The sequence below is a fragment of the Equus quagga genome, chromosome 9 (genome assembly GCF_021613505.1).
Source record: "Equus quagga isolate Etosha38 chromosome 9, UCLA_HA_Equagga_1.0, whole genome shotgun sequence".
Lineage (NCBI taxonomy): Eukaryota > Metazoa > Chordata > Mammalia > Perissodactyla > Equidae > Equus > Equus quagga.
The window spans coordinates 7,789,344-7,808,941 of record NC_060275.1 but is presented as its reverse complement, the minus strand read 5'-3'; positions in this window follow the sequence as shown (position 1 = coordinate 7,808,941).

Sequence of the window (19,598 nt, the reverse complement as noted above, 5' to 3'; positions counted from 1 at the left end):
AGAGGGACTTACCCACGGCCTCCAGGAAGAGCAAGAAAGCTGCAAGCTCAAAGGGCTTAGCAGGTACCGACATCTGGTTGCTCATTTCTCCTGGGAATTGTCAGGAGTCTCTTTGGGTTCCTTCTTCTGACACCAGGACTGTTAAAAGATAAACTGAAGCATATTAAAATGTTTAAGAGTTTGACCAAAAACTGATTTGAATCAGGCAGCACCAAACCAGAAGTGGTTAGGAATGTTCCTCCAATGAGAGTCAGTGGAAAGACTTATATAGAGAAAGTGCAGAAGCAAAGTGATGAAATGGTGGATTGGCTACAGCTTAAAGCCTACTTGGCTGTTTGTAATTGGTTGTTGTCCTTAGCGTTTTGATTTCATAACCTTGAGGCATTTACAGGCTTAGATTTTGATTTGCTTATGTAGGCTGCCATGGCATTAGAGCCACTCCAGTCTAATGGGCTCCTTGTTTAATTAATTTAACTCATGGAAGAATACGATGTGCTGGTAAAATCAGATGTAACAAATGTCAACATTTATATTATTACCAGACCTTTATTTTAGATACTTTTGGAAGTCCCCTGTGAAAACAAATGATACAATTTTGCATTTTGTTTTTAATTTTAGCATTAAAATTTACTTACTCTGATATTATTAAACCATTTTTTTCTCGGTAAGTATTTGTATGATACATTATTTCCATCTTTTTATTTTAAGTTTTCTGGCCATTATCTTTTAAATATATTTCTTATTAAGAGGATGTAGCTGACTTTATAATTTTATGTAATCTGAGATTCTCTCTTTTAAAAGGTCAGTTAAATATGCATTTTTGGGAAAAGGGGTGTATTTAAACTTACATCTATCATCTTAATTTATGTTTCCTGATAGCCATTCTTTTTTGTTCCTATTCAATTCTGAGGTCTAATTCACATGAAGTAAAATTCCCCCCTTCTGATATTTAGTTCTATAAGTTTTGACATGAGGACCTGTATTACCAACACAATAAAAATATAGAGCATTTCCTTCACCCTACAAAATTTCCTTTTCTCCCTATGTAGTCATTGTCTATACATTCCCTGCCCTCTAAAGTGACTGCTCTCTTTTCTTTCCCTATAGTTTTGTCTGTCCTCAAGTGTCCTTTTGAGCTTTTTCAATTAGCATAATTAATCTGAGATTTATTCATGTTGTATAAATCACTAGTTCATTCCTTTTTATTGCTGACTAGCCTTCCATTGAGGTGGGTTGGTGGTCTGTTTATCCATTCACCAGTTGAAGGATATTTGGGTCTTTCCAGTTTTGAGTGGTCATGAATAAAGACACTATAAACATTCATGTCCATGTTTTGTGGGAACACAAGTTTTCAGTTGACTTGAGTACATGCCTGTGAGTTGGATTGCTGTTTCAGGATAAGAGAATGGTTAACTTTATAAGCAACTGCCAAACTATTTTCCAATGTGGCTGTACCACTTTGCATTTGCACCAGCAGTGAATGAGAGTTCCAGGTGCTCTGCATCTTGGTCAGAGCCCGTTACTGTTGATTTGTATATAAATATTTTTAATTTTAGCTATTATAAAAGGTATGTAGCAGCATGTCCTGGTGATTTTAATTTGTATCTCCCTAATGCCTTATGGTGTTGAACACTGTTTCATGTGCTTAATTGTCATATATTTCTGCTTTGGTGAAGTATCTTGCCTATTTCCTGAGCATTCTTTTTTTTACATTATTATTTTAAAATAATTATAGATTTATAGGAAGATGCTACAGAGAGTTTCTGTGTATGTTTTGCCCAATTTTCTCCATTGGTTAAGTAATTATAGTACAATATTAAAACCAGGAAATTGGTATAAAGTGTGTGTATAGTTTTGTGTAAACACCACTGCAAACTATTTCTTACACTGGTTTCTCTATTGTATTTGTGCTTGCAATTTCACTGATTTATTTTTTTTCTTCCACTTGCCTTGGGTTTATTTTATTTTACTTTTCCTAGTTTCTTATGGTGGGGAATTAGATAATTGATTTGATACAGTTCTTTTCTATGTAAGCATTTAGTGCTACAAATTTCCATCACAAAGTTTATATGTTGTATTTTCAGTTTCATTCTTGCTGTATTTTTTTTTATTGCCAAAGAAATAAGACTTATTCAAAGAATTGAAATTTATTCTTTGACCCATGGATTACTTAGAAGCGTGTTTCCTAATTTCCATGTTTTTGGAGATTTTCTTGCTATCTTTCTGTTATTGATTTCCACTTTGATTTTTTTGTGGTCAGAGAACATGGTCTATATACTTCATTTTAAATCTGCTTGGGTTTGTTTTGTGACTCAGGATATGGTCTATATTGGTGAGTATTCCGTAGGTGCTTGAAAAAAAATGTATGTTCTGCTGTTGTTGGGTGGAGTTTTCTATAAACATCAATTGGTTGATGGTTTTGTTGAGTTCTTCTATATCCTTGATGATTTTCTAATTGTTCTATCTATTCTAGAGATAGGGGAGTCAATGTCTCCAGTTTTACTTGAGGCTTATCTTTTCTTTTTTTCTGTCAGTTTTTGCTTCATCTGTTTTCCAGTTCTTTTGTTTGGTGCATACGTATTTAGGATTGCTATGTATTCTTTGTAGATGGACTTTTTGATAGTTGTGTACTGCTCCATATGTCTCTGTTAATATTCACTTTCTTAATATTTTACTGAAGGTTTTGCATCTATGTTCGTGAGAGATATGGCCTTTAAATTAATTATTAATGTCTATGTCTGGTTTTAGAATCAGAGTAGTGCTGTCTTCCTGAAATGGCCCTTAATTTTCTATTTTGTTGAAGAGTTTGAATAGAGTTGGTATTATTTCTTCCTTAACTGTTTGATTTAATTCAACAGGGATATCCTCGAGGCCTGGAATGTTTTCTTTGCAGAAAGTTTAACGACAAATTCAATGTCCATAGACCTATGGCTATGCAGTCAATATATTTCTCCTTGAGAGGGCTTTGGTTCTTTCTTTCATTCAATGAATTTCTTCATTTCATTTAAATTATCTAATTTATAGGTGTCAACTCCATGATGATCCCTTATTATCTTTTTACTGCTCATAGGATCTTTAATGATGCCTGTTTATTCCTGATGTTGGTAATTTGTGTCTTTTTTATTCCTTTTGGTCTGTCCAGCTAGAGATTTATCAGTGTTATTACTTATTTCAAATAACTTCATTGATAATATCCATTGGTTTTTCTGATTTCAGTTACATTGTATTTCCATCTTATTTTCACTGTTTCCTTTCACTTGGCTTGCTGTGAATCTAATTTATTTTTCTTTTTCTAGTGTCTTGATGTCAAAGCTTAGATTATTGTCTTGAACTCTTTCTTCTTTGATAATATAAGCTTTTAATGCTATAAATTTTCCTCTAAGCACTGCTTTATGTGCATCCTACAAATTTTGATATGTTGTGTTTTAATTTTCATCCTATTTAAAATACTCTCTAATTTTCCTTTTGAATTTATGTTATTTGAAAATGTGTGTTTAAATTCAAAATTTGTCCCTGACTTAGCTTAAGTGATCAATGACACTACTTAAGCCTTGAAAAGAATTTCAAGTCAGCCAAATATCACTCTCCAGAGTTGTTAGGGATGATAGAATTGCCCTTGACTTTCTTGTTGAAGGCAAAGATGAAATCTGTATAATCACTAACACATCTTGCTGTACTTTGATTATTGCCTGTGTCACGGTGACGGGTCAATAGAGAAACTTAAGAAGAAATCTACCTATTTTCTAAGGTAGATTGTGACGGTTAATGATATTTGTTCAGCTGTTTTGTTGAGGGGCATAGTTGAGGTTAAAATTGTAAACTGGCCTTACTGAAGATTGAGAAACTGCTTAGGATATTTTTGTAGTAGTTTAGGTAAGAGATGATACCTTGGACTAAGATATTTATAATAAATATGAAGTTCTCTTATTAAAATATTTTGAAAGTAAAATTGACAGGATTTGTTCATGGATTTGATATGCAAATGAAGGGCATAGTGCTTTCCTATATGGCCCAAAGGATTCTGGCTCATGCCAAAAAATATTTTTCTCTTAGGTGGAGATGTCATTATGAGAATTAGACAAGTAAACTTAATGTGGATGAATACAGGAGATAATTATTTTGGGTTTGAACATGGTTAGTTTAAGTTGCTCTTGTGATACTGTAAATCATGAGACCAAAGTCTCATAGAAAGTTCAATATCAAAAGGGTAGGGAATTATACTTCTTCAATGAAGCTGGGAGTAAATATAACTTATTGATGATTTAATCTACTCAGATATAATAAAGATGTCATCTTTGTGGTCAAATATCTGGGTTTGACCTTATACAAAAAAGAATTGTATTTTTCTATAAATCATTGAGAGTGGATGATATTTCCTACAGTGAATAAAATAAAGTGGGAGAAAAAAATGAGAAAGAGAAATTCCAACATCATATGGTCAAATAGAGGATGATGAGCCTACAAATGAACAAAGCAATTGGGCAAAATTGGAACAATATATCACCAAAGCCAAGAGAAGGGAGTGAGTGTTTCAACAAGGGGTTGGGGATAAAGTCAAGAACAAATAGTTATGAATATTATTGGGCTTTAAAATATGATGAAATATAAAACATGACTATCGTGTTATGTGACTTAGATGTCATAATACCTACTATCATCCAGCATTTCTTTTTCTGTGGATATAGCTTTTGGACTTAGAGCGTTTACTGCTTCCTGTGGTATTTTTTTAGATAATGATATATATTTTTCTTTACTGCTATTCTGGATTTTTGTAACTTTGGTGTGTTTATTTGATGTATAGATATTGGAGTCAGAGAATTTAAATGGTCATCTAGAAATCAATATGAAAGCGGTGTTCAGATACTTTGGGCAATATTTATAGTGATTACTGGCAGGTACAGTGTAAGATGCGAAGAACCCACTAGCAGAAAATAAAGAAGTTTGAAATTGTTTTTATGATGATGAAAATAAGCTGAAATTTAAAAGCATTAAAAATGATATTAGAGATATTAGAGTAAATGAAGAATAAATATAATTTCACTACTGATGAATGAGATCCTTCATAACTACTTCAATTGAAATATCATTATGTGATTACATGAAATCCTCATATATTTCCTTGGATTGAAATTTCAGGAGCCCATGGTCTGACAGGGTTAAATCTACTGTGATGGTACTTACTCCAGGCTAACCCTTGGAGTTTTTGCATGGTTAGAAAGAGAATACTTGGGCCAATATAAATGGTTCCCTATTAAGATTCCCTAGTTCCTGTTAGTGATTCATCAATCACTTATCTACTGTGAATATGCCAGAAATGGACTTTATATGAAAGAAGAGGGATTTTATTGATTCTTTGGTTTGCCTCTTACATTGCAATAGTTGAACACTATGTGAATTTTTAGATTATATCTTACTACTAATTGACTGGATCTTATATCATTGAAACCATAACCCCTAAGACCACTGTGGATCAGTCTTTTACTAGAGAATACATTTGGCCAAGAATTACTACTCTGTGAGGACATACAATCTAGGAGATTCATGAAGAGTTTTGCAGTTGTGTACTGCACAGGGCACACATCTAGGTGTATCTCTCACATTGTACACAGTATAGATGTGTAGATTCATTATCACAATTTGTCCTAGAATATGGCAACAAAGTGTCATAAGAAAATCAATATATTATGAAAATTTGCCTGTGGATGGAAGTAAAGTGTCTGGAGGAAGGGATGCTTTTTTGTAATTTTTACAAGTGTACCATATGAGCATCCGGCAACCCTGAGGACATCCAGATGATTTGGTAGCCCTTGATGTTGAAATAATCCTGTCTTCCCCAGATTTCAAGTTTTCTTTCCAGAGAAAGCATTCTGGCTTCATAGCCTATCTAGCAATCAAATTCTATCCAAAAGTCATTCCTTCTATGCTGATCCTGAAAAGTACCATCCAAAGATGACAATAAGGAAGATTCCTCTATTGCCACAATCCTAAGCTTACATCACCATACCCTTCTTAGTTGCTAATCATCAGAAGAAAGATTATAGCATGTATTTGGAGTGGAAGCTGAGAAACTTAGGTTAATTTAAATGCCAGTCTTCCCTTCTGCAAAAGCTATGAAACTCACTGACTTAAACCAAATGACTCGGTGGAGTGGCTGAGGAAGGGACAATAGAACAAAAAGTCCCACTGCCAGCCTCTGGTTTGCCTTTCTTGGGTGCACTCTAGTAGTCAGGAACCTGATTGATATGAGGCATTCAGCTCTGTGAGAAATGAGGCTTAGGATACTGATAGTCTACAGCATCCACACCTCATATTTGACTTTCTGTTGTGATATTTTATCATTTTGGTGGACAGCGATATAGCTTTGATTTAATTATGAAGGGTAGGAATTATAGCATAGAGATGAGAAATTGTAACAAAAATGATATTCTGAAACTATCTCAGATGTATAAGTTCAGAGCAGATAATTGACAACTTCACACATATTTGAAAGCTAGAGTCTCTATGGCAACTTTAATGCATACCTTTATCTCCTGTGCTAAAAAAACAGGTCAGGATCATATTATAATGGTGACCCAGCCACAAAAAAGACTCTCTTAGAAACTTTCCATGTTTCCCTTGTCAGACTCAGGATTCTCAGAGGGAAAATTAGACTGCAAGACCTAAGATTGGAATATTTGGGTAGCTGAACCCAAAAAGTATCCTCCCCCAAATGCCTTTAAGGTCTTCTTGGTGGCAGAAGTAGCTGCCACCCTTTCCCCAGAGACTGTGTATAGATGCCACTTGAAGCAATGTCTAGCAAGATAATGCTTGTTTTCCTAAGAACCATTCTCACTTCTCACTGCCTTCAGCTCTCAGTAGAGCCCAAGCAGAGAAGTTGAATTCCTTATGCAGAAGAGGAATTCAGATCCAGCTAACATTTACTGGCAGGAACTGGGGAAATAAATGGGGGAACGGATCTTGGGGGAATGATACTGAGGGAGGGGTAGGATAAATATCAGGCTAAATAGGTATGTTAGGTTACTATTGTGACTATAACAAATAACCCAAAATATGGTGCCTTAGAACAACACAAACTTATCCGACTGTACTGCAGGCCAGCAATCTAAAATGGCGTAGCCTGGCTGTGTTCATTCTGGAGGCTCCAGGGAAGAATCTGCTGACTGTGTTTCCAGCTTTGAGGCTGCCCACTGTCCTAGGCCTGCAGTTTCTTCCTAGTGTCACACCAACCTCTCCTACTCTGAATTTTACGGTCCTGCCTCCCTCTTAAAGGACCCTGTGATAACATTGTGCCCACCTGGTAATCTCCCTGTCCTAAGCTTCTAAAACTAGTCACACCTGCCAAGTCCCTTTTGCACCTAACATAACATATTCACAAGTTTTGAGGATTAGGACATGGACGTCTTTGGAGAGCCATTACTCTACTTACTGTGATAGGAGAGAATTATTAACGTGGGGACACTGATCCAAACATTTGGATGCAATGCTTGGCAAGGACACTTGGAACTCGTTCTAATCATGTTATGAAATCTAGACATAACTGAAATCTAGACATAACTATGCCTAGAGTAAACAAAGTAAAGAGGCCAGAACTTCGTTCTCATAGTATTAAAGGAAGGATAAGGGACTCAAGCTGTTGTAGATATTACAATGGATATATAAACAGCAGCTAACAAAGCATCATTTGACTGTGCTCTGTAGGAACAGTGATTTTGCCTCACAGCTGAGGGACTTGGAGATGGGGGAGCATAATGTCCAGAGGGAGATGCTACCACATCCCTCAAGGTTGGTCACTGAAAACCCAAGCCTGAGAAATAGCTCAGGTAAAGATTGGTCAGGACCCTGGCCTCTGGGCACACTCAGCAACACCAAGCAGGGACACTCAGGTCCAACGGCAGATTGCCTCGCTCAGCATAATGGTAGCCGCCATCACAGATGCTATGTCAGACGTAATTTTTTTTAACAGAATGTATCAACACAGCCTCTAGTACTTGGTATGTGGCCTTTTATCTGGCAACTGCTTTCTTCTCTATAACCATCACCAGGGAGGATTAAGAACAGTTTGCCTCTAAGTAGCAAGAACAACAGCACACATTCACTGTCTTGCCCCAGGGCTGTGTTACTTCTCCTGCTGTCTTTTATAATAGTACATAGAGACCTCAGTAATCTTGATATTCTAAAGAATATCATGCTGGTCCAGTTCATTGGTGACATTGTGCTAACTGGACCTGGTAATCAGGAAGTACAAGTATCCTAAATGTTCTATCAAAACACACATATACCAGGAGGTGGGAGATAAACTCCATGAACATTCATGAGAATGTTCTATTAATAAAATTTACAGTAAAACCTATCGGGTCTTGGTCGTGCTGGAACATACTTCTCTGAGGTAAAGAGAAAGTTTCTGTACCTTGCAACTCTGACCACTAAAACAGAGGTAAATAGTTGGGTGACATCTTTAGATTTTGAAGGCCACGTATACCTCACTTAAGAATACTTGTGTGAGAGGGACTTTTCCACTTGTTGACACTCTCTGCCTCCCCTTTCTCTGTCCCCAGCCCTTCCTCTCCATGTGCTCTGACTTTTCACTTCTGCAGCTCTTCCATTTCCTTCTTTCCTGAGCCTCAATTGATTTTCTGTTTCACAGCAGTTGCAAGAGGTCTATTCATTTTTCTGGTCTTTAAATCAGCGTTAAGTGGGAGGCACCATTTCCTGCAAATTGTCTTTTGGATCTGCCTTATCAAATGTGAAGTTCATCTTGTAACGTTTACCATTCACAAAAGAGTTACTATTGGAATGCCATTGTTAATTTTGCTAACTGGGTTAAACATCTGGCTAACTGGTTAAATGTTAATATTTACCAAAGTAGAGCTCTAAGGCAGGGTAAGAGTGCTTTTCTCAATTGGCTCCTCTATCATTTGACTTTTTAAGATTTTGGTGTTCAGTTTCTTTATTCTTTACTCAGATTTAAAACTTAGGAGGGAAAGATTTTTGGTTTTATCACTTATAACTGATACAAATTAGTTAAGTGTTATGCTGACATGTTTAAGAAATTAAAAATAATAGAGAAAGGAAATGTTAAAAGTTTCCCAAAAGATGAAAATATGAATGTCTTCAATTGAAATTTAAAAACAACAGGACAGGCCTGGCCCACATGAGGAATGAACAGTTAAATATTCAAGAATTACAAAGCTAATAGGACATATCCTTTGATATTTTTGAAGCTCTGCCACTTACGAATTGACAAGTTTTTAAAAATATTAAAATAGGTGCGGTTTTTATTTGCTTTTTTTGTAAAGTGATTTTCAGTCTTCTGTTTGAAGTTCAGGGTGATCCTGTTTCTGCACTTGTGTTCAGTGATAGATTTCACTCTGCCTATTTATCTGCCTACAGCTTGGTTTGGGTTGCACAGTCAAGAGATCAGTCCATGTGTAATTCATTGCCTGTATGATGCTAATATGAAGTCTTTGTCTTAGCTAAAGAAAACAGTACTTCTGTGATACTTTTGTTAGATTAACAGATGACTTTGAGTTTTACATGGGGCCAAGAGCAAGAGTACTACAGCAAGTTCAAGGTGTGGTTCAAGGTGTTCTGAGAATAGAGTGTATGATCCGAGGGGTCTGATAGTGCTGGAGACATCTGTGACATATCTCCATATATGAGTCACAGCACACACTTCTAGAGTTCTGAAGCACAGCCATACCCTCCATGGGACAGAATAAACTTTGTTTGAAAAATATCTCTAATGTGCTGCTGGTCACTGGTAAAGCTGGAGCTCCTGGCAATTGTTCCAGAAGAGAGTAAACAATGTTCTGTGTGGAGAAATCAGTCTGATAAAAAGTGGAGAGAATATGAGGAGCTCTTTGTACAATAGCAAGAAATCCACTCTGGTTAAGGAAAAATATTCATGTTGATGAATAACGAGGGATGATGAAAAGTTTGGATCCTATGGTAGAAGATCCTTCATGACTGCATGAGATGTTAGAATTACATTCAGCCATCAGTGCAGAATTGTCAGATATTTTCAGCATCGGGGGAGGATGGTTAGAATCTGATCCTGGTGTGCTAATTGAATCTACCATCAACACAAATATCAACTCCTCAGGTCTCTCAGAGAGATGGTTTTCATTAAATTCTCTATGGATTTTAGAAAAAAATGACTTCACTATTAAAAACTTTCTTCCAAATAAGAAAGTAGCCCTTCCTCCAAAATTCAACTATTTTAATTCTTCTGCTCTTTCAGTTAGCACAGATATTTGTTTCATATAATAGAATATATGCCTTTTAGAAAAATAAGTAATATATAATTTAGAAAACAGAAATGCCTTTAATTCATGAGCTATCAGTAGAGTACATTATCAGAGAAGCAAAATTCTAACTGATGATTTTTATTTTCAGTCTTCATTATCTTGCTTAGTTCAGTATTCTTTATCCCAGTATTGTTGTTACCAGTTCTATTTCTAGGGAGATGCTCAAGGCCATTGTGTTTGAAACATAGACTGAACTTGATGCACATTTTGCCTTTCTTTGAGGTTGATTTCTTACTGTCACCAAGAATAAAACAAAACAAAAGTTGAAACACCTCTGTTTTATTCCTACGAATAGGTTAAAACTGTCTTTTACCCAATACAAGTGATGTAGAGAACATTACAGAGTTGAGGTTCTTTCTAGCCTGGGTAGGACACAGAACCACCCAGATAATGGATGATTGTTTCTTCTCTTTAAGGCACAGAACTGAAATTCACATGTAATGAACCATTTGTGTAAGTGCATCTCGCGGTAGAATCTAAACTGGGACCCTACCAACAGCAGAGTCTGGTAGACATAGCTTCCAGTCTCCCGGTTCTTGCCACATATGGGGACATTAGAGAAAAGAAATGGTATTGAGTGCAAATAGGCAATCTTTGGCAGAGGAAAAGAATTAAGATTATTGAAATTTCACTTTAAAGGGAATTATTTTTCTCATTTTAAAAAAGTTCCAATTTCCACAAAATAACAAATTAAAACAGCATGCGCCTTTCTTCGTGTTTTATGTTTAATGTTTAAAATGAAATTAAAGGGTCATAAAATTAGACAGAAGGGATGTTTAATACGTGGGGCTTGGTGAGGCACACACCGTCCTGGCTCTGAAGATAGGCCAGGGCTCAAATCCCAGCCCTGTTAATTCGCAGCTATGATTTTCCTTCTAAACTTTCATTTTTCCTGCAATGAATATTAGCTGGAGATAAACGTAGGCTAATTTGTCCTTTATATTATTTCAAGAACAGAAGGAAAAAATCTAGAAGAGACAAAGGCCTAAGGGGTTTTAAGATATTAAATTTCAAAGTTTCAAAAATCTTAATGATTTTCCTTAAAATAGAAAAAAACAGCCAATGTTTATTTAAACAATTATTGATAACAGTTGCATTTCAAGGTAAATATGTTGGCATACCTATGTGTTTTTATTTATACTAAATTTACTTAAAACCCATGTATCTTTTACCAAGCTTACTATAGATTGTAGTTAAATAATTCATAATGAGTTAAGAAACATTGTGTTTTACAGAAAATACATGTCTATTCTCCTCTTGGGAGAAGTTAAAATGTAAGAGAAAGTCATCTTTCAATACAATACTTTCAAATAGTTTCATACGTTACTTTAAATAAAAACTGGTCCTGATAATAACTTACACATAGGAAGGTCATTCAAATCATATGCCTAGAACATTCCCTGTTAATGCTTGTTATTTCAGCATAATTATTATGTTCTAAAGCATCCTATTCAACACTAAGTAATAGTCACTGTATTTATGAGGCGTTCCATAATCCAGTCCTCTAGTCTCTCAGACCTCAGCTTCCTCTACTTTGCCTTAGCTTCTTCTCTTCCAGAAACCCAGGATTTATTGTTTTTCCTCACACATGCTAGGCCCAGACTCACCTCAGGGCCCTTGCACATGCAGTTCACTCTGTCCAGAATGTTTTCCTTCTATATCTGTTTGGCTCATTCTCTCACTATTTTGTGGTCTTTACCCAGTGAATTCTTTGTTGTCCATCAAGCAGTCATGCTCTATTTGAGAGAGAAAACTCACATCAGGTTTTTAAAGAGAAAATTTAATGGAAAAATTGTTAGCTAAGTATAAAGTTTCGTTAACTAGGAAACTGAAAATGGCGCAATAGAACTTTAAGGTATCATAGAGGTAGCAGCTGCAGGGAATGGCTGCCATCCCTAGGGTTGAATAAAAAAGGGAGAAGACTGGGATTATCAAAATTGAGAAGCTTGGAAGATGAGCCTTGTAAAGCTTGGTCCAGATCTTTAAGCAGAGAGTGCTGCTGAACTGGGTGGTGTCTCTGAGCTTTGAGAAAGGGATCCATGGAGCTAAGGCTGGGGAGACTCTGAGGAGGAGCTATCAGCCAGTTGATGCAAGTACTTCTCCGGGATATGATAAGTGTTGGGAAAAAATTAAAACTGGGTTCAGCTGCTTCAACTGGAATGCTCTACTTCTGCTGGAGTAAAGTGAGGCTGGAAAGACACTGATGGAACCAGGAAGCAAACAGGAATGAACAGGAAGTAGAGAGTCCCTTCTTTCTGTTCCTGCCTTGGTTCCTTCTAGCATACCCTATTGGCAGGGCCTCGCAGGGAGCCTGCTAGCTAAGCAGAGATGTGGTTTACAAGGTACCAGCCCCAGCATTACTGGGTACCATATAAAGGGTGAGTTTGAAACTCAGAGACAGAAGTTTAATACTTAATATAGCCATTGTTTCTAAAATTTTCATACCTTCCCACATTTCCTATTTCCTACCCTCCTTAGTGCTTCTCATTTAAGTACTACATATTTTTCCTATTCTCACTGTTTATTGTCCATCTGTCCTATTAAAACATAAGCTTCAGGGGCCAGCCCAGTGGCACAGCAGTTAAGTTCGCATGTGCCACTTTGGCGGCATGGGGTTCACCAGTTCGGATCCTGGGTGCAGACACGGCACCGCCTGGCAAGTCATGCTGTGGTAGGCGTCCCACATATAAAGTAGAGGAAGATGGGCATGGATGTTAGCTCAGGGACAGTCTTCCTCAGCAAAAAAAGAGGAGGATTGGCAGCAGATGTTAGCTCAGGGTTAATCTTCTTCAAAACAAAAGATAAGCTTCATGGGGCTGGCCCAGTGGTGTAGTGGTTAAGTTTGTGCACTCCACTTTTGTGGCATGGCATTCGCTGGTGTGGATCCTGGGCACAGACCTACACAGCACGCATCAAGCCATGCTGTGACAGTGTCCCACGTACAAAATAGAGGAGGATTGGCACAGATATTAGCTCAGTGGACAATCTTTCTCACCAAAAAACAATAAACAAATAACCCAAAAAACAGACAAACAAAAAGCTTCACAATAACAGGGATTTGTGTATATTTTGTTGAATGCTGTTAAAAACCAAAATTCAGCTGACTAAATTTTAGAGATGGTATTGGCTTTATTCTATCATTCGTGAGTCAGGCAGCATCTCATCTAGCAATAGAAAGGTCCTCCGAAGAGCTGTACAAAATGAAAAACTTTTATAGGCAGAAGGGGGCAGGACAAGGAAGTTACACTGCCTAAGAGCTGATGGTTTGCGACAAGGTCACCCTTCTTTAGAGGACTGCAGAGGTCTGTCAGGCAGATGACCTCGCTAGTGCTGACCAGGTAATCCCAGATAGACTGGCTTATGATTTCCTTCCTGGGGGAGGCTGAAACTGTTAAGTTAGGTACAAGTCTCAGTTTGCAGACATGGGGCTTATTAGCACAAATGATGCCATTTCGGGCCTGTCACCTCTTTTTAGCAATGCTTTATCCAATCTGGAAAAATTCCTGGCACAAAGGAGATCTTCAATAAATATTGTGAATATTAATATAAATAACAAAAAACAACACATATAGTAGTTATTATGTACAAGGTTCTGTTCTATATGCTTGTATGTATCCTTAAAATAGAATTATGTAATAATGTATTATCACCCTTACCTTATACATAGGGAAATCAATGCATTAAAATGTTAAGCAACTTGCCATAGGTCACATAACTAATAAGTTGGAAAGCCAGGGTTTAAATCAAGGCAGCTGGCTCCACAGCCTGCAGTCTTAGCCACCATGCTAAATTGAAAATACAAATGAAATACTAGATGCACACTTTCAATTATGCACACTTCACAAAGTCTAACTATAATATCCAGAAGCATTATCTTATGTCAACTCTCTGAACAGGCTTAATGATTAAGAAGAAATACTGTCATTGGATTTATCTTTAAAATTCTAGCCTTAAAAGGCAGGGTAAATGTAATTGGCAATAGTGTGCCCTTTGAAAGATGTCACTGACATTAACAGAAGCAGATTTCTCAGGGCTTAAATAGGCTTTCTAGAGTCAAAATCTCTTTGAGACCAAGACCTCGCTTAGTTCAGTAAAACAAGCATTCAACTCACAACAGTAGTGCCTTCATTAATGGGATGTCAGATTGCTTGCATTGTTAGCCCAGTCTGCTCAGTATGGTGCACAGAAAACTTCTGACCCAAACGTCTATTTTTCTTGTGATTAATATTTTATTAAGCATTAATAAACACAAAAAAAAGAGTGCCTAAAAAGAATGCAATAATGTTCATCTCCATAGTCACAGAGGGAGATAATCATTCTTGGTATACGGCATATACACACCACTATAATGTTTATCCTGGAGTTTTCCTCTGAAATTTTAAAACTGTGTTAGAGCAAAGAATTTGTCTAAAAAGACAGTGCATTTTATTAACCAAATGGAAAAAATAATTCAGTTTCTAATGACCTGAAATGCTTTTTAAAATCTGTTAAAATGTTTCTTCATCTTTAAGATGAGGATTTGGGTTGTGCCTACGGCTGTGTCCATAGTCCTGTGAAATAAACACGGCTACGCTGAGGTTACTGGGATGCATATAGGACGGAAGAGAAGAGACTTAGAGGGACCCCACTGTGCCTTCTCATGTCTTCCTTAGGGCACATAACTGCTATCATCTTCCAGAATCTTTATTTACATTTACACATCTTCATGGAATTTTTCCAGCCTATGGAAGTTTGTGTAATTTGCATCAAGTTTAAGAAGTAAAGAATCACAGATTATTCTGGCCATTTTAGTAATAAAAGCCCTCATTTATTGAGAAAAATGGCATGTGGCTGATTTGCATATTTTGCATTTAAACCTCCCAACAAATCTATGACGTAAGTGTTCTGATGGTTGTTTGAGGAAAATGAGGTGCAGGTTTACAGGCTTTAAGTCAAGGACTAAGGCCACCCAGACAGTTATTGATGGAGGGAGTGAAGCAGGTGTGGAGAGGGTGTGGCTGACCCTGGCTTAACCTCTGTTTAAGTTGTAAACCCAAGGGCATATAGCTGGGGAGTGGCAGAGAGAAGTGAAATGAAGGTTTCTCATTTAAAATTCAATGTGATTCATGACATCTTACTTACTCTCTTTCTATGAAGATATTCAATATCACAAATGTAAAAGCTTTTCTTTGTGGATTGGGATTATTTTCTATTACAGATCAAGGATAAGCAGACTAAAGGGTGGAGGCTGTGGATGGAATCATTTTTATGGTCGCCTCTGTGCTGCCTCTGAGGGCAGCCAACACAGTCGAGCACACATTCACTTCTCTTGCATCTCCTGCCAGTGCTCCCAAAATGTGGGATGAGCTTTACCACCTGCTTTCAAGAAGTTGACACCCCAATAAATTCACACACTGTGGGTTTAATAACAGGACTCCTAATGACTAATGTAATGTGTAGAAATATACCTTTGTGGGTGTGACATTGATGAGAAGATAAATGGTCCATGGAAGAATCCCTAATTTACTTTGCATATTCTAAGCTAGAAAATCTAGGCTGAAACAATTGGTGTATAGTAATGGGAATACCAGGAGGGGAGAGCATAGGAAGGAGAGAGAGAAAGATATATATATATTTTTAAAGATTGGCACCTGAGCTAACAACTGTTACAATCTTCTTTTTCTTCCCTTCTTCTTGTCCCCAAAGCCCCCCAGTACATAGTTGTATATTCCAGTTGTGAGTGCCTCTGGTTGTGCTATGTGAGACACCATGCAACATGGCTTGATGAGCAGTGCTATGTCCATGCCCAGGATCCAAACCAGTGAAACCCTGGGCTGTCAAAGTGGAGTGCGTGAACTTAACCACTCGGCTGTGGCGCCAGCCCCTGAGAAAGATATTTTAAAACTCAGATTGTGAGGATAAAATGATTTACTCTATAGAATTGAAATCACTGAACTGAATATTCTTTTTAAAGTTTAATTTATAGTTTTGTTGTTAGTGCCATTGAGTTGATTTCAACTCCTAGTGACCCTGAGGACCTGAGGGCAGAGCCCTGCCCACTCTTTCTGCGCCATCCTCTGACCTTCTGGAGCTATATGAGACAATGCTCCGCTGCTATTTGCAGGGTTTTCTTGGCCAATTTTTTCAGAAGTGGGTGGTTAGGTCCTTCTTCCTAGTCTCTCTAGTCTTGAAGAACCACTGAAACCTGTCCACCATGGGTGACCCTGCTGGTATTTGAAATCCCAGTGGCATAGCTTTCAGCATCCCAGCAACACACAGCCATTGCGGTCTCACAACCGATGGATGGGTGGTGTGGTTCCCTTATGGGGAAACCATCCCAGGCCATGGCCAAGAGAGCATAAAATCTTAACCACTAGACTATGTAGTGAGGATGTGGTTAGCTGGCTAGTTTACAGCTAACATAGGCTTAAATATCCTTAGTCATCAGCTTTCTAAGTCCCCCTCTCGTTCCTCCTTACCAAGAAGCTGGGGCTACCACTGCATCCGTGAGTTGAATTTCTGTTTTAGTTTAAATCAGAAGCTTTCTCATTTGAGAATTATCCCAGGTCGGTCGATCCTCTTGTATTTGTCCTGTGATTGTCTGTGCTATGACTGAATAATTTTTCACCTGAGCCCTGTTATTTCTGAGTTCTCCATTTTGAATCTGAAACTGCTCAGAGCTCATTTTACACTGGAATTTGCTTCTCCCCGAAATGCTGAGCAACAGGCTAAGTGGCTCGTTTTACGTCTCACATATGCGAATGATGTGCCTGTTGCTCTAACTCCAGCTCTTTCTCCATCCGTTTTTCTGGCGTGTGTGTGTGTGTGTGTGTGTGTGTCTGTTTGTGTGCATGTGTGTTCTCTACTCACTTGAGAGCTCCCTTGACTGGATATAAAATGACAGTTTATTTTACCTCTTCCCCCCATGTTAGGATGATTCATAAGTATTGAACCTGAACTGAAAAGAGACTCCCTGTGGTCTAGAGTCATGACTCGTTCTATAAAATTTCATTATAATCCTTTGAAATAAGTGTCCTGGGAGCAAACATGTGTTCACTCATGAAGACAATGTGAAATGATATAATTTATTTTTCTTAAATATTTTTGTCGTTGTTGACTAGGATTTTCCCTGAGCCAACATCTGTTGCCAGTATTCCTCTTTTTTTTTTTGCTGAGAAAGATTCTCCCTGAGCTAACATCAGCTGCCTGTCTTCCTCTATTTTGTACGTGAGCCACTGTCACAGCATGGCCACTGAGAGTAAGTGGTCATGCCCAGGAACTGAACCTGGGCTGCTGAAGCAGAGTGCACCAGACATAACTACCAGGCCACCTGGGCTGGCCCTTAAAATTGTTAATTTAGGAATACCTTCATGTAGATTTTTCAAAATTCCTAAATAGTGCATTTAAAACCATTTTTTTCCCTAGATAAAATAAATTTTAATGTTTTATTCTGACTGGGATATTATAAGAAAACGTGAAGACATTTATTAAAAATTTTCAGTTGTTACATTTTATTTAGGTTCTATTATATGTAGAGTAATCCTTGGCATATAATTGTAAGTGTTTTGAACTTTAAAATTTTTTTTTTTAGATGAAAAGTTTTGTGTTCAGGAATTGTGGCTTCTAAACTGGATCGTCTTGATGACAATCTGTGGGCAAGTGTGGGCTCTTGGCGTCGGGTTTCTCCCCTCAACAGCAAAGTGGTAAGATAGATAACATCTATGATTTATTTCACGTCTAATATACTTTTTCTTTAAGAAAGGACGTTTCAGGGACCTGTTGAAGTTATAATTGTTTACTTAATTTTAATCACAATGAATTTCCTTTGAAATACTTAAGTCTTACTATGTTGGGTTTGAAAGAAGAACAGGTAAGTCTTAGCCATGGTTTCTGGTCTTTGTGCGTGGCTGTTTTATCAGCTGGCTTGCATGCGCCGTCTCAAGTCCAGCAGTGAATCTTATGACTAGTACGTGACATTTGTTGTGATCTTGAAATTGGGAGGATTTAACTCCCCCATAACATAAAATATGGGGTACATTTCCATCACCAGGATGTATAAGTAATAAGAATGTGAAATATTCTCAAACACTTTTGTGCTTAACTTTTCATAGAAGGGAGAATCTTGGCTCTCAAGGGGAATCATCTCCAATTATGCCTACGAACCTGAATAGCATTGTCTGATGGCAATGTGGTAAACATTTAAAACAGAAACTAACCAGTATGAATTTCTGATAATGTTCATTAAAATTTCTAACATGATGTATTATAAAGGAGCCTCAAATGCAATATGTTGGCCCAAAACACTTGGCAATCTACTAGGTATATATTCTCTCCTCCCATAGGAGGCTGTATTTATAGGCCTTTTTATACATTATGGGACAGATTTCCATTCCATGTTAAAAACGTAAAGCTGAAAAGTATCTTTATCCATAATTGTTGTGCCCTATACCAGAACATTTTTGTTAACATTTTAGAATCTGATAAGCTTGAACATTCAAATTAATATTTGAGTGAATTTCAATATATTCTTTTAAATTCTGTTGGTACATTTTGTATTCATTGAGGCCAACATTGCATCTCTATTATGTTTAAGACAGGGGCTGCAAAAAATTTTGGGGAAAAAATCCCATGGCCCAATTATATTTAAAATATTTCCTTATAATTTTGGCATTGTTTGGTAGATAAAATTTTATAATTTTAAAGAAAATAATATCTTTTATTATTCATTTCTATAATATTTGGAGTAATATATACATGCAAATACTTATTTGGACAACTCAATAGGAGCAAAAGAAATAAACATCTGTCAAGACTGTTAATACTGTGTAACCCTTGTAAACATTTCAGCAAGTCTTTCAACTGTTTTGGGAATAATTGTGCCCATGTAAGTTTATGATCAAGAGCATCAGTAAAAATAACTGTCATGATGAAATGCAGTCTATTCTTCAGTAGATTATTGGCTGTTTTATGTTGCCATGGCTGATTCTCCACCTTCTTTCCAGTGTTATTTGGATAGACGGTTTCTTCAATGAGCCAGGAAGTATAAATTGGAAATATATTGAGCAAATTGTTCAAGGTGTCTTGTTCCAAAGAAAGAATAATTCCTCTGTTAATATTTTATAGCCTCATGCTAATGAGGAGATTCTTCAGCTAGCAAGAGAGCAATTTAGACCACAAAGTAGGAGTAACTTTGAAACTAGGAGAAGAAGTGAACACTGAAGTCTTTGCTGGAATGTTGTGCGCTTTTTCAATGTTTTCCGCCTCTGCTAATAGTGCATCCTGCTTAGTGATCAATCTACTCAGCCCTTGCTA